The sequence below is a fragment of the Dasypus novemcinctus genome, chromosome 2 (genome assembly GCF_030445035.2).
Source record: "Dasypus novemcinctus isolate mDasNov1 chromosome 2, mDasNov1.1.hap2, whole genome shotgun sequence".
Taxonomy (NCBI): domain Eukaryota; kingdom Metazoa; phylum Chordata; class Mammalia; order Cingulata; family Dasypodidae; genus Dasypus; species Dasypus novemcinctus.
Genome location: NC_080674.1, coordinates 61136561 through 61151998, shown reverse-complemented (window position 1 = coordinate 61151998; position 15438 = coordinate 61136561). Strand labels below are relative to the sequence as shown.

General features: G+C 36.6%; 1 long non-coding RNA gene across 1 annotated transcript in view; it reads right to left on the bottom strand.

Moving 5' to 3' along the window:
• Nucleotides 1-10070: 10070 nt before the first annotated feature.
• Nucleotides 10071-15438, bottom strand: part of LOC131280739 (uncharacterized) — a 42974-nt gene continuing 37606 nt past the window's right edge. The window contains exon 3 of the long non-coding RNA XR_009188433.2: nt 10071-14582. This is a non-coding gene — a long non-coding RNA (uncharacterized lncRNA). The remainder of the gene's footprint in view (nt 14583-15438) is intronic.

Genomic DNA, 15438 nt, shown 5'->3' with positions numbered 1-15438 from the left:
TTTCTGTGACAGAAAAGGAAAATGAAAATGTTTCACAGAATATGTCCCAGCAATTCATATCTCAGGACTAATTGCTATTTTTAGAAAGCAAAGTGAATGAGAACTTGCCTGTATAAGGGACTAAAGATACAGATATTATCTTGGAAGAAAAGAGGCTGTTATTGGCTCACATCGATACACAGAGTTTTCCTATAAAGGTAATTGAAAATTCAAGACTTTTAGAAATAAAATTCTTAGAGATGAAGTCACACATAAGCAAAATCTGAAAAACTCTTCCAGTAAAGTTGTCCCTATGGATTAGTTTCTAATCTTACTGTAGGTAGTTCCATTTTTTAAAAAATCAGCTTTATTGTGGTATAATTTATGTACAAAAAGCACATAGAGGATAGTAGGTGTAGCTCTGGTTGAGTGTCTGCTTCACATGTTCTAGGTCCCAGGTTCAATCCCTAGTGCCTCCTAAAAAAAAAGCGCATAGATTTCAAATGTACAGATGTACATTTCTGAGTTTTGACAAATTTCTACACATGTGATTACTATCCCAAGCAAGGTATAAAACATATTCATTACTTCAGAAAATTCTCTCGTACTGCTTTGCAGTTGTTATTACCCACCCTCACTCCAAGCAATCTCTGATCTGACTTTTTTTCACCATAGATTAGTTTTGGTGTTCTGAAAAATAATATAAATGGAGCCATACAGTATGTATTCCTTTCTGCCTTGCTTTCTAAAAAAAAAATTATTTTTATTTTTATTTTTAAAGAAGCTTTAACTTATATAAATATTATGTAAAAAATAGAAGGGATTCCCATATTCCTCACCCCTCCCCTACTTTCCCACATTAACAACTTCTTTCATTAGTGTGGTACATTTGTTACAATTGATGAACACATATTGAAGCATTTCTACTAACTGTGGACTATAGTTTACATTGTAGTTTACACTCTGTCCACACAATTTTATTTTGCAGTTTATGATAAAATGTATAATGGCCAGGTATCTGTCATTGCACTGTCATGCAGGATAATTCCAATGTCCTGAAAATGCACCCATGTTGCACCTATTTTTCCTTCTCCCTCCCCTCAGAACCTCTGGCATCCACTGCCTTTTTTATCAATGATAAAAGTTCTTTCATTGCTAGAATAATAATGTCTACAATAGAATAATAATGTAATAATGTCTACTTTAGTCCATTGTTCATTCCCCAGTCTTGAGGATTTTGGGGTGGTGATGCCCATTCTGTTTCTAATTGAGAGAATTCTGCCTTGCTTTTTACATACAACATGATATTTTTGAGATTTATTCATGTTTTATCAGTGGTTCATTCCTTTTTATTGCTGAGTAGTGTTCTATTGTATGACTATACACTTTATCTTTTTTCTCCTAATGGATATTTGGGTTGTTTCCAGTTTCCGACTCAACCATTTGTATACAAGTCTTTTTAAAAAATCAATATTGATTTATTTTTATTAAATAAAGTCCATAGTTTATTCAAATTTCCTTAGTTTCCCCCTAATTTCATTTTTCTGTTCCAGGATCCCATCCAGGATCCCACATTATATTTAGTCATCATACTCACTTAGGTCCCACTTGACTGTGACAGAAGGAAAACTGGAAGATCTACAAGTCCTTTATGAAAATATGTTTTCATTTCTTTGGGTAAATACCAAGCAGTGCAATTGCTGTGTTCTAAGGTAGGTATATGTTTAACTTTCTAAGAAACTACCAAACTGTTTTCCAAAGTGGTCGTATCATTTTACATTAAAACTAGTAATATATGAGTTCCAGATACTGCATATTCCTTGGCAACACTTGGCATTGTCAGTCTTTTTATTTTAGCTATTACAGTGAATTTGTCACTGTGGTTTTAGTTTTCATTTCTCCGTTGACTAATAATGCTCCTGTTGACGATCTTTGCATGTACTTATTGCTGTCTGTTTAAATGTTTTTCCCATTTTCTTTTTAGTTGGATAGTTTGCTTTCTTATTATTGAGTTGTAAGTTTCTTTGTATCTTTTGGTCACAATTCCTTTGTCAGATGCATGTTGCTAATATTTCTTGCAGTCTGTGGCTTGCTTTTTTATTTTCTTAATAATGTCTTTTGAAAAGCAAAAGTTTAAAATTTTGTTGAAGCTCAATTTATCAATTTTTTCTTTTATGATTTATGATTTTTGTACGCTATTTAAAATATTTTTGTATAGCCCAAGGTTGTAAGATAGTCTCCTATGTTATCTTGTAGAATTTTGGTAGTTTTAGCTTTTACAGTTAGGTCCATTATCACTTTTGAATTAATATTTGTCAATGGTATGAGTGTAGGCTCAAGGGTTCCTTTGTGTGCGTGCATGTGCATGTTTGTATGACAATCCAGTTCATCTGTCACCATTTATTTTAAAAGCTTATTTACCAATTTAATTATCTTGGTACTGGTGTTGAAAATCTATTGATCATATTTGTGTGTATCTAATTCTGAATTCAATTTTGGTCATAGATCTTTCCATTTATTTATTTCTTTATTAAAAAATATTTATTTTATTTATTTCTCTCCCTTCCCTTCCCCTCCCAGCCTGGTTGTCTGTTCTCTGTGTCTATTTTGCTGTGTCTTCTTTGTCTGCTTCTGTTGTTGTCAGAGGCACGGGAATCTGTGTTTCTTTTTGTTGCGTCATCTTATTGTGTCAGCTCTCCGTGTGTGTGGCACCATTCCTGGGCAGGCTGCACTTTCTTTCGTGCTGGGCGGCTCTCCTTACATGGCACACTCCTTGCGCTTGGGGCTCCCCTACACGGGGGACACCCCTGCATGGCAGGGCACTCCTTGCACGCATCAGCACTGCGCATGGACCAGCTCCACACAGGTCAAGGAGGCCCAGGGTTTGAACTGCGGACCTCCCATGTGGTAGACGGACGCCCTAACCACTGGGCCAAGTCTGCCGCCTCTATTTATTTTTATGGTAATACCCCAATGTTTTGATTACTGTAGCTTTATTATATGTCTTAAAATAATTTTTTAGTTCTCTAGCTTTATGCTTCTTTTTCATAATTGTTTTGTATATTCTAGATTTGATGTATTTTCATACAAAATTTGAAATTAGCTTGTCTACTTCTATAATAAAGCCTTTGGGTATTTAATTTTGATTGCATTGAATCTATGGGTCTATCTGGGGAGAACTGTCATCTTAACAATATTGAGATTTTCAATCCATGAACATGGGAGAATTCTTGTTTATTTAGGTTTTCTTTAAAATTTCTTAGCAATATTTCATATTTTCTCAATATAGAGTTTGTGCCCATATTATGTAAGATCTATTCATAAGGAATTTGTTTTTCTTCATGCTATTAAAAATGGAATTTTAAAGTATAGTTTTATCGAGATATAATTTGTGTGCCATACAATTCATCCATTTGAAGTGTACAGTTCAATGGCTTTTAGTATATTCAAATAGTTATGCACACATCACAATAATCAATCTTGCAACATTTTTATTATCCCCAAAAGCAACCCCGCATCCTTTAGTCATTACCCCTAACATTCCTTTCCATCCTGTTCATTAATCTTATTCATTTACTTCCTTTACAGAACTAAAATTTGGCTTTGTTAATTGCCTCCATTTCATTGATTCTCTCATATAACTATTTTCTTCCTTCTACTTATAGGCTTAATTTTCCTTTTCTCTTTGCTAACTTCTTTCTCTTTTCCGTGGTGGAAACTCAGGTGACTGCTTTTAACCTTTCTTTTCTAGTACAGGTATTTAAAGCTAAAATTTTTCCTTTAAATATCACTTTAGTTATATTCCACCAATGTTGACATGTTATGTTTTCATTTTCACTCAAAATATTTTCTAATAATCTTTGTGATTTCATCTTTTGATTTTTTGTGTTATTAAAACATATTATTTACTTTCCAAAATTTAGCAGTTTTCCAAATACCTTATTATTTTTGACTTTTACTTTATATCCGTGTGACCAGAAAGTACTTGTTTTCTATCTTTTGAAATTTATTTATACTTGTTTTGTAGCCCAGCACATGGTCTATCTTAGTGAATATCCATGAATTCTCCTGATGTTGGGTGGAGTGTTCTTTAAAAGGTCAGCTAGGTAAAGTTGGCTGATGATGTTGTGAAGATCTTGAGTATTCTTACCGATTTTTTTGTTACTTGTTCTGCAAATGACTGCGAATAGATGATATAATCTCCAAGTACTACTGTGAATTCAATCATTTTCCCATTTGTTTCTGCTAGTTTAACTTCACATGTTTTAAATCTCTTATTAGGTGTTGTAGTTTTATTTTTATAGGTTGGAGTTCATGGGACACAAGTGGGGAATTTTTTTTTCTTTGTAAAATAACCTGTAACCCAATTTGATTTCTCTTGGTAATTGAAGCACATTATTCTGGTGAAGGATGGATGCTCCTTGAATCAGAGGAACTATTGGACATCTAGCAGTTTTTTAGGCTTCTGAAGCATATAGGGTACTCTTTGCCTCTATGTGGAATTACCAGAACTGCCCAATTTGCATGAAACAATGGGACAGACTCATGCCCCTGGTTTTGTTCTTCATACTCCATGGCTAGGTGAACTGGGAACAAGAAGCCATAGTGCAAAAATGAAACTGAAGAGAAATTGTGAGTTCAGAACTGAAGGGGGGGAAGAAGTTAGGAAAAGATAGCTTGTAAGGCAGTGTGGTGGATTGAATCATGTCCCCGGCAAAGATATGTTCAAGTGCTAACCCCTAGTCCCGTTGGTGTGAGCTCATTTGTAGATAGGGCCTTCAAAGATCCTATTTGCATTAGGCTAAATAAAATCAGAGTGGGCCTTAATCCTGTATGATTGGAGTCCTTACAAGTAAAGGAAATTCAGACATGCAAGTGCTAGTCACAGGAGAAGACAGAAAGAGAAAGATCACCATGTGACAGAGGCAGAGACTGATTGCCAGTGAGCCACCATCAGAATGCTACAGACTTTGGAGAAGGCAAGGCCTGCTGACACCTTGATTTTGAATGTCTGTGAGCCAATAAGTTCTTGTTGTTTAAGTCAACCAGTTTGTGAGGTTTTGTTATAGCAGCCATGACAAACTAAGACAGAGAGTAAGCCCCACTTTAAGACACTTGGTGAGCTTGCATGAAGGTGTTAACTTTTAGCAAAACCAAGCAAAGCAGAGCAAAACAACACTGTTTACGTTTTTTGGCAATCTGGCTAAAATTTCATGAGTTATTGATTCACTTGGCATTAATTATATGATTTCAAAAATTTGGCATAATTTCAGACTTAGTTGCAAGAGTAATATTAAAATTACCTATATACTCTTTACTCAGATTCCCCAAATGTTCAGATTTTACCATATTATTCTATTGTCTTTAAAAGATTAGAAAAATTTTTTATTTTTAAAGAAGATTTAAATTACATAAATGACATATCAAATATGGGGGATTCCCATATACCCCAACCCCACACCCTCCCACACTTTCCCACATTAACAACATCATTCATTATTGTGGTACTATTGTCTTTTAAAAATGCAAATAGGGAAACGGACTTTGGCCCAGTGGTTAGGGCGTCCGTCTACCACATGGGAGGTCCGCGGTTCGAGCCCCGGGCCTCCTTGACCCGTGTGGAGCTGGCCATGCGCAGTGCTGATGCGCGCAAGGAGTGCCATGCCACGCAAGGGTGTCCCCCGCGTGGGGGAGCCCCACGCGCAAGGAGTGCGCCCGTGAGGAAAGCCGCCCAGCGTGAAAAGAAAGAGCAGCCTGCCCAGGAATGGCGCCGCCCACACTTCCCGCGCCGCTGACGACAACAGAAGCGGACAAAGAAACAAGACGCAGCAAATAGACACCAAGAACAGACAACCAGGGGAGGGGGGGAAATTAAATAAATAAATAAATCTTTTAAAAAAAATAAAAAATAAAAATGCAAATAGATCAAGCTAGGTTGTGGGGTTCTTAGTTTTCACCAGGTCACCTCAAAGAAGATAACCATTGAACAGAAATCTGTAGAAATAAGGGAGTGGATATCACTTATTTCACTGATATCAGGAGTATATCAGGCAGAGAAAGTAGCAAGTGCAAAGCCCCTGTGGTGGAAACGTGCAGGAGGGATGAAATGTTTTATTTCAGTGTCCGGTTTTCCTGAGAGGACTTTCACAGCAAGGCAGGCTATATTTTTAGAATTAACATGTTCTCTTTCAATGTTGTGAATGTTCGTTTTAGAGCTGCTATATTAAGTGAAGGTTTAATTATCCTGGTAGGGAAACCAGTTTCAAGCTGTCACCTTTCATGCCTTGCTCATCAAAACAGCCCTCTGCTGCCACGAATGGCAATTTCAGCTACACCCGGTGAGGGCACCTGACGAGTAAAATTCCATCGCTTGAGTTCGACGTGAGCCCAGAAAGCAGGTGAAGCCTGCCTTCGGCATTGTCTCACTTCTGTTCTGGCCCTCTTCTTCTCTCATTGGGACCTTACTCCTGCACCATGCCCTTGGTGGACTGGAATTGGTAGGGAGGATCTTCACTTCTCACAAAGAAACCATGATCATATTTTCCAATATAGGACTCACGAAACAGGATCTTTTAGTACCATGTACAGGTTTGTAAGATGTCAGGACCTGTGGTCTGAGGGATGAAATTTCTTGCAGTTTTCAGCGATGTCCTTCAATCCTTCATTTACTCATTTATGTCTCATTGTCAAGTTACGTCAGTTAGAGAGTTATGATGAGGAACTCCAGGCTGGTGCAGGGGTGGGTGAGTTTTGATGAATGGAGGCTGCTGGTGGGAGAATGGGGAAGAACTAGCTGCCCTAAAAATGCTCTGAGCAACAAATATATTGTGCAAATTCATTCAGTCATTTAACAAATATTTATTGATTGGTTGTGGGATAGCCACAGAGGCTGGCACTAATTTATTGGGGAAGAGACACATGAATAGAAAAAAATAGTCTAATAAATGTATAATTACATAGAGGAGAACTCAGAAGAAAAGGAACATTTTACAGTGTGTGGTAACAAATAATCTGATGTGATCAGATTAGGGAAGTTTTGCCGGGGAAATGATGCTTGAGCTGAGGTCTACTTCAGGGCTTCCCAAACTTTAATGCGTGTATGAATTCCCTGGAAATCTTGTTAAAATGCAAATTCTGATTAAGCAGGTTTGGGGAGGGGTCTGGAATTCTGCATCTCTAAGAAGCTCCTGGGTGATGCCAGCGCTGCTAGTCTGTGGACCATACCTTGAATACCAAAAGGATAAAGGAGTGTGGTTCTGGAGGAATAAGTTTCAGGTAGGGGAACCAGCACACACATAGCTGAAACATAGTCTGAACACGGCTCTTCTGATACCCAACCGCTGAAGCAAAGGTAAAGGAATTGTTCCATCTCCTTCCATGATAAATTCTCAGCATATGAGATGCCCTGCTGGGATGTTCTTGATATTTCCTTTAAACTTCATTTTACCTTCTGTAAAAATTGGACCTTTCAGTTCAAAAGGACAGATAAAAGTTGAATCTTCCAACCTTCTCCTGTAGAATTTGCCAGAAAAAAGACAAAAATATGAATTCCACTTTGACAAGACTAAAAGACTAAACCATAAACATAATATATGGGGAATACTGCCAATACAGTGAAAATAAAATGAATACAGAAGGACTCCCTGAGGTTGTGCTTGTGCCTATAGATCTCAGTCAAAGCTGGCAACAATTTTCTTTAGTAGGCAAAACCAACGATATGTTCTTCGGGATCACAGGATTAGGGTGACAAGTGGGTACCTGGAACATTCCTGGACCTTATTTGACTCCACAGAGACGTGGAGGAAGCAGAGCTGAATTAAGAAATACAGGGAAATGACCCTTTTGTTCTTCCTTCTGATGAGGCAGGATGGAGGACAGAGGCTGACTTATGTCCTGCTCTCTAGCTGTCATGCTGTTGACTGGAGAGAGGTGAAAGCTAAAATAACTCACGTGCATGGCCTTGTCAGGATGAGCTTCACTCTGTATCAGGGATAATTCTGGCTACCCTGGAACTGCTTATCCCCTCTTCAACACGGACCTTGAAGGTTTAGGAAGATCTTGCTTCATTTAAACTCTGTTAATAAAGAACTAAACAGCACAGGATCTATCCAAAGTTCATATAAGAAAAAAGAAGGGAGGAAACAGGGAAAATATATGACCAGAAAAGAATCCTCACCAATAACAAGTTGCCACCTAGAAGCTGAAAATCATGACCAAAAAAAGTGCAATCAATTCATAGAACCTAATGAAACAATGAAATGGCTCATAGCAGAACAATTGAGAGTTCAGGGAAAACATAAGGAAACCAGAGAAGCTGATGAAACGTGGAATTGTAGAGCTTAGAAAGGAAGCAGAAAAGAAAAATAAAGCCTCCGTGAAATTAAGGCTAATTGGAATAAACACAAAGGAGAGTAGACATTGGTGACATTGCAGTGAGGTCTTCAGGACGAAGGTATTCATGATGCCTTGACTTGGATATTTTCATGGTTTTCATGACCTCAGAACAGTCAGCATGTGAGTTAACATTTCCCCATTGTAAAAGCCAACCCATTTTATGGTATCTGCTTTGAGCAGCTTTAGCAAACTGAAACAGGTACCAGATTATGATCAAACATAACATCTAACTCAAAATGTTAGACCATAACATCTAACTCAAAAGAGACTCATACATTTATGGAAAAAAGTAAAATAGAATTATGTGCAATATACAAGAAACATCTAAACGAAGTTCAGAAAGGTTGAAGATAAAGAATTGGTCAAGGACATATAAAGCAAATGTAAAAAAATTGGAGAAAACAGCAATCATAACTGTACAGCTGTATTCAAAACCAAATCATTAAATTTGATTAAAAGGGCACTTGATAATAATGAAGGATGCAATCCATATTATAATTTAATATGATGAATAAACTGACATAAAAAGCATTGTGTCAAAGTTACAGGGAACATAGGAGGAATAGATAAAAATTCTTTAGCAGTAGGAAACTTTTAATTCTTATCTCTCACCTCCTGACAGATCCAATGGGGAAAAAAATCTGTTAAGGATATGGATGATCTAAATGATGTAATCAGAAAGATAGCTCTCAAATATATGTTAAACTATATACACTGAACACAGATTACATTTTCTTTTTAATTACCAATGGAACACTCACAAAAATGAGCTACACATTAAGCCACAAAGAAAATAATCATAAATTCTGCAAAATAGAAATAGTAAGACAACATTCTCTGTTGGTGATACAGTGAATCAGAAATTAATAACTAGAAATTAATAAGCTAGAAAAAAAATCCACCCTAATCCTGGAAATTATAAAGCACTCTTTGAGTCTGGGTCAAAGTGGAAATCATCACTGAAATTGCAGAATATCTAGACAACAACAAAAATTAAAATACTACTTATTGGAGACTCTGGGGCCTTTTCAACATAGTATTTAGAGGAAAATTCATAGCTTTGAGTACTTATAATAAAATAAGAATTAAGTGAGTTAAGCATCCTAAACTAGAATTTAGAAAATAAATTAACAACAAAAAAAAGTACAGAATAATGTTAAAAGCAGAACCCAATGCATTAGAACAATTTAGAACTGATAAAACTAAATCTAAGAGTTGTGTCTTTGGAGAAAAAAACATTAGACTTTTGGCTATACTCTTAATTTTTTTAAAGGGAGAAACCAAAACTAAAAAGTGAGAAATAATCACAGATTGAGATTAAAGGAGATTATAGGAGATTTATTTGCTCAACTATATGCAAATAAATTAAAAACCGAGATAAAATGCATAATGTCTAGAAAAGATAAATTTCCAAAGCTGGCCTCAGAAGAGTATGAAAATCTAAAGAAATGAACTGCAGTAGGTAAAAATAGAAAAGTTGTCAAAAGGCTACTACTTTCCCCCAAACTACAAGATTCAGATGTTTTCACCAGTCAACTCTTCATAACCTTAAAGAATCAACCACTCCAAATGCTTTTAAAACTCTTCTAGAAAATGAAGGAAAACCTCTAGTTTCTTTTAATGAAGCAGAGATTACATTGATGGCAAAATCTGACACAGAACAACAACAAAAAGAAAGAAAACCATTGACCAGTGTCTCTTGTGACTATCAAGCAAAAATCTTTAATAAAATATGCAAAAACAGAATCGAGGGATACAGTAAAAGTATCATACAATATGACCAAGTGAGGTTATTTCAGAAATGTGAGAATACTTTAATATTAGAAAATGTATCAATATAATACCATATTAATTGATCAAAACAGCAAAACATATGCTCACATCCATGGTTGGCTAAATATATTTTTATGAAAGTAAAGTCCATTATTGATTATAAAAACACACCTCATAAAATACAAATAACTTTTTATCTCCTTAATATAACATATTTGTCTTACCACAAAAGTCAGTCCATGTTTAATAGGCAAACAATGGTAGCATTCACATTAACTTCAGCCACTATCATCACATTATTGAACATTAATTTGGAGGTACTAGCCAAACTTTTAGATAAGAGAAAGAAATATGAGGTATATGGATGGGAAAGAAGAGGTAAAATAATCATATTTGCAAATAATATGACTCTATACATAGAAAACCTAAGAAAAGTAACTGAAAAATTAGTCGACAGAAATACAGAGTATTAAATAATGTGACTAGATTAAAAAATCAGTAGCCAAACACAATTGATGCCAGATATAACAAAGAAAAGACCATTCCTAAGGAGGCTGATTCTAAAGTTTATATGAAGAAATAAAAAAAGCAAGAATCACCAGCAAAAATCCTGAATCAGAGTGGCAGTGAGAGGCACAAATGAACTGATGAACACACAAAGCTACTGGTGCACAGATAGCTAGTTCAACACCACAGAAGAGAAAGTTCATTTCTTTTTGTGGATCATTGTAAAAAAGTTTCCTACATACGCCATATGTAAATTCTCCATAAAATGTATGTATATATCTACTTGTATATACATAGAACAGCTTTGAAAGGATACTCAAGAAACTACAATAGTTCTGTGGCTGAGAGAGGGTTATATTTCACTGTATTATCTTGCATAACTCCTGAATTTTGTACCATTTTCAGGTATTCGCTATTCAAGAAAGTAATTCAATACTTGTTTTTTTTAAAACCCAATGTGGGGAAGTGTTGTGGCTCAGGGAAGTGGACTCCTGCCTACCACATGCGGGTTGCTCATTCAGATCCAGGTACCTCCTGAAGAAGACAACTGATGCAACAAGAGACACAAGAAGAAAAGCATAATGAGAGACACAACAAAGCAGGGAGTGGAGGTGACACAAGTGATTAGGCACCTCCCTCTCACATCAGAGGTTCTGGGTTCAACTCCTGAGAGTCAGGAGTTTCTTACATAGAAACTCCAGAGCCGCCCTTGCCTGTTTCCCATGTTTCCAGGAGAAAAGAAATGTCCTCTTTTCTTCTAAGGAAAAGCTGCTGTTCAGCAGTCAGCACATAGAATGCTATGAGTGTGTTTAACTTTGGTTTCAGATGGCAACTCAAACATGGGTGTGTTTATTTTGCCCTTTACAAGTATTCCTATTGCCAAAGCCTTTGGTAAGTAACAGGGGAAGCAGCTAAGCAGAATAAATTCCAGACTTGAGTTTCCTTTTTCCTGTCTCTTTTGGGAAAAAGCTATGAAAACTAAGGATGGCAGCTGAACTCTTAAAGGCCAGGGTTATCATCAAACATTTACTAAGCATCTACCAAGAATACAGGTCTGTACTTGGTCAATATGCACACAGTAGTACGGGGAAGGAGTGAGGGGTTCAAAGAGGACTCTTCCTGGAAAATCCCTTGAATTAAAATTCTAAGCTGGGGAGAACTTCGTGTTTTCAAGTGCAGTGAAGTTTTCCAGAGCAAGAAGACACCTCTTAGGAAAGCTTTAGTCAAGTTTAGTAGGAATAAAACTTGACTTTTTGACTTGGGGAGCAGCCAAGGGTCCAAGCTCCTGAGTGCTCCGCTTGTAACTTTCTGCCTTGTGATTTTTCAGTAGAAAACAGAATATGTTTTTTGTGGCCACACAGCTTTTGAGTTTGCTGTAACCAACTAGGAAAACCTCATTTCAACTTTGTTCTTAAAATGGGTTAAGCACTGATTATAAATAGAAAACTTTTTCAGATGAAAAAATTACAAATGGGTTTCACCTTTAAATGCATTTTGTCGATATTTTGTTTTAGATTCTGGTGGTAAAACATGGAGAGATAAGGAATCAGACATGGTTAATTTACTGTGCTACATAGGCCAGAACGCTTTTCCTAAAAAAAATCATTTTGCTTAAGTCCCTTTTTTGCTCAAATCTAAGAACTCCCTTCATCATTTGATTTCCCCAGCAAGTTATTCCAAACCCTCGTTTCTGTTTCCTTTTGTCCTCTGAATCTTCCCCTATCAGCAGGATTCCTATTTCCTTCCTTTGCTGACTAGTTGTGTGGTTGAGTGTCTTGACTTGAGTCTCAGTTGGTTTTTCTGTAAAATTAGGGGTTTGGAACAAGTAGGACCACAATCACAGATGGGGTGTATCTTCTTAGGAGTCAGGGTGAAGGGGTCTTGTGACATATGGAAATAAAGCAGTAGATAAACTTGACATTAGAGTAACTTATGTTAGGCTCTGTTTTCTATCTTAAGAACAAAACTTAATGGTGAGCAAACAGATTCACATTGTTGCCACATGACAAAGGAAAAAAAACCCCTTTCAATATCAAAATAATTTTTTTCCAAGTTACAGTTGCATCCATCTTCTTTTCCTCACGGTACTATATTTATCTCACAATTTCAAATGACATTAGAGAAAGGCATAAGAATTTTGTGACTATCTAAGAGCTGTATTTTGAAACTTATCTTAAAGATGTTTAAGTCTCTTTCCAGCACCAAAAAATCATATGATCTGTGAACACATGCCTTTCCTCAGCTCAGAAAGCCATTTAGAGCAAACGTACTTATCTCTTTTATCCAGGCGACACTTACTTCCCTCTACAGCCATCTCCTCCATCTGAAATATTCTTCTCTGACATTTCTGACAAACCACCAGCCTCCTAGTTTCCTTGCCTGAGATGGATTATTCCATTGCGACTGGATGGTTTACTGCAGACTGGGAACCTTCTTATCTTTAAGGTATGGGGCAAAATGCAGACAAGAGTAGCTGTGTTGGTGGTAGTAATATCAGTAGTGAAAACAAAAGCAATTTTAAAAAATAACAATAGCACCTAACATTCGTTGAGCTCCTTTTATGTGCTAAGCATTTTATGTTCATTATCTTACTAACACTTCCCCACAATCCTATGAAGTGGGTACTATTATGAACCCAGTTTCTCAGAAGGGGATACTGAGCCAGAGGGAGGGTTATGAAACTTGTTCAAGGTTGTAACTATCTAGTGAAGCCAGGATTCAAAAGGACACAAGCTTTTTAACCACTGTTCATAAATATTTACCTGTGCATGTTCGTTTTCTTCTACCTGTATCTGTCCAATATTCCTCATGAGACTCCTAGAAAGCAGATTCTATTTCCCTTCGTACTTCTATATCCCCTTATAGTGCTGTAACAATAAATGCTCAGAAAACATCCCTGTCCAACATTATGTCCCCCAAGTATAAGGAAGGATGAATATGTAAAGAAATACATAAATTACTGTGAGCAAGAAGAACAATCCTTCCAAATAACTTCTTACAGGCATTAGCTCTTAGGGAAAAGAATTCTCAAGCAAGCTGGAACTGAACTGGTTACCAGAATCAGAATGAGTTTTTACCATTTACTGGATATATTCCACAGATCATAAGGTGACATTTAAGGATCAGTGTTCCCTTTGAAAGTTTTGTTCAAGTTGTTCCTCTTTTGTCATTTCCTGGCCACAGTTCTAGGTAAGAATTGGCTAAAGGGCATTCTGAGTAAGAGAGATACAGACAGCTCACTTCCAAATTACATTAATGACTAATAATGATTTTAGAGTCATTCCAGAATGATAAGATCAGTATCCAGGACTGAGGTATTTTGGTGTATTAATTAATTTCAAGTTGTTCTTATGGCCTTTGGCCTCCTGCCTAATGCCAACTGGGGCAACAGATTAATTCTCCACAAATAGAGACTTGTTGTGACTTGTTACTTAATTCTGGGATATTTGAAAAGTAAAAAAGCATATTTATTGATTAAATATATTTTAAGTATATTTATTGATTTTATTTTGGGAACTAAAATTGTATTTGGCATTTTTATTTTAGGCTGCATAAAACAAAAACAAGCAAACAAACAAACCCCAAAAATCTTGAAACAGGCTTGTCAAATGTTGTAATTTCATCCTTTCTGGGGAAACAGAAGGCAAACCAGTGCAGGTTATCCTCAAAGCCACATACGTCCTGCTTCACTGCCGCTTGCACTCTGCTGGGTTTTGTTGCTTTGGGGTAATATTCTTGATCGCTTTCCTCATCTCCTTCCTCATCTGCCTCTTCAGCTTCTTCATCATAATCATCATCATCTTCAATAGCTTCTCCAGTACAGTGTAACACCGATCTTGGGATTATACGCTCATGAAAAATGTGACCAGTTTCAAAGTCTGCAGCAAGGATAGCTTTAGCATCATCACCCAGATCATGACTCTCAGGAACTACAGGAGGAGCAAAAATTAAAGGAAAAGTCATTGGGAACAGTTTTAGTCATGGAATGAACTCTCCCACATCCCTTGTGCTTCTGCTTCTTAAAGGTTTTCAAAGTCAAAATGCCTTTTCTGCATTATTTGAGACAATCATGCATTTCCCCCCACTCCATTTATTAATGTGGTATAATACTGTTTTAGTATGCTAGGTATGCAATATACCAGAAATGCAATATACCAGAAATAGGTTGGCTTTTGCAATGAGGATTTATTAAAATATAAACTTATTTTTCTGAAGCTTTGAAAGTGTCCAAATAAACACTTCATCAGGAAATACTTTCTTCTCCAAAGACTGGTGATCCTGGACTCCTCTGTCACATGGCAAGGCACATGGTGGCATCTGCTGGTCTCCTTTCTCTTCTGTTTTTTTTTTTTTTTTGCCTCAGCTCCGGCTTTCTCTGCCTTTTTCTCTGCTTCTCTGGATTTCTCTCTGTCATTTTCTCTGTATCCATCTCACTTACAAAGGACTCCAGTAAGAGGATTAAGACCCACCCCGGCCATGCCTTACTGAGGTAATCCAATCAAAAGGTCTCATCTACAATAGGTTCAACCCACAGGAGTGGATTACCAATAAGGACATAATTTTTTTGGGTTCCATAAAGGCCTCAAACTACCACAATTTTATTGATTGATTTTCTTATCTTGAACCGCTTTTACATTTCTGGAATAAATCTCACTTGATCTTGGTGTGTAATTCTTTTAATGTGCTGTTGAATTAGGTTTGCCAGTATTTTGTTGAGAATTTTTGAATCTACATTCATAATGTTACTGGTCAGTAATTATCTTGTGCTTTCTTTATTTGACTTTG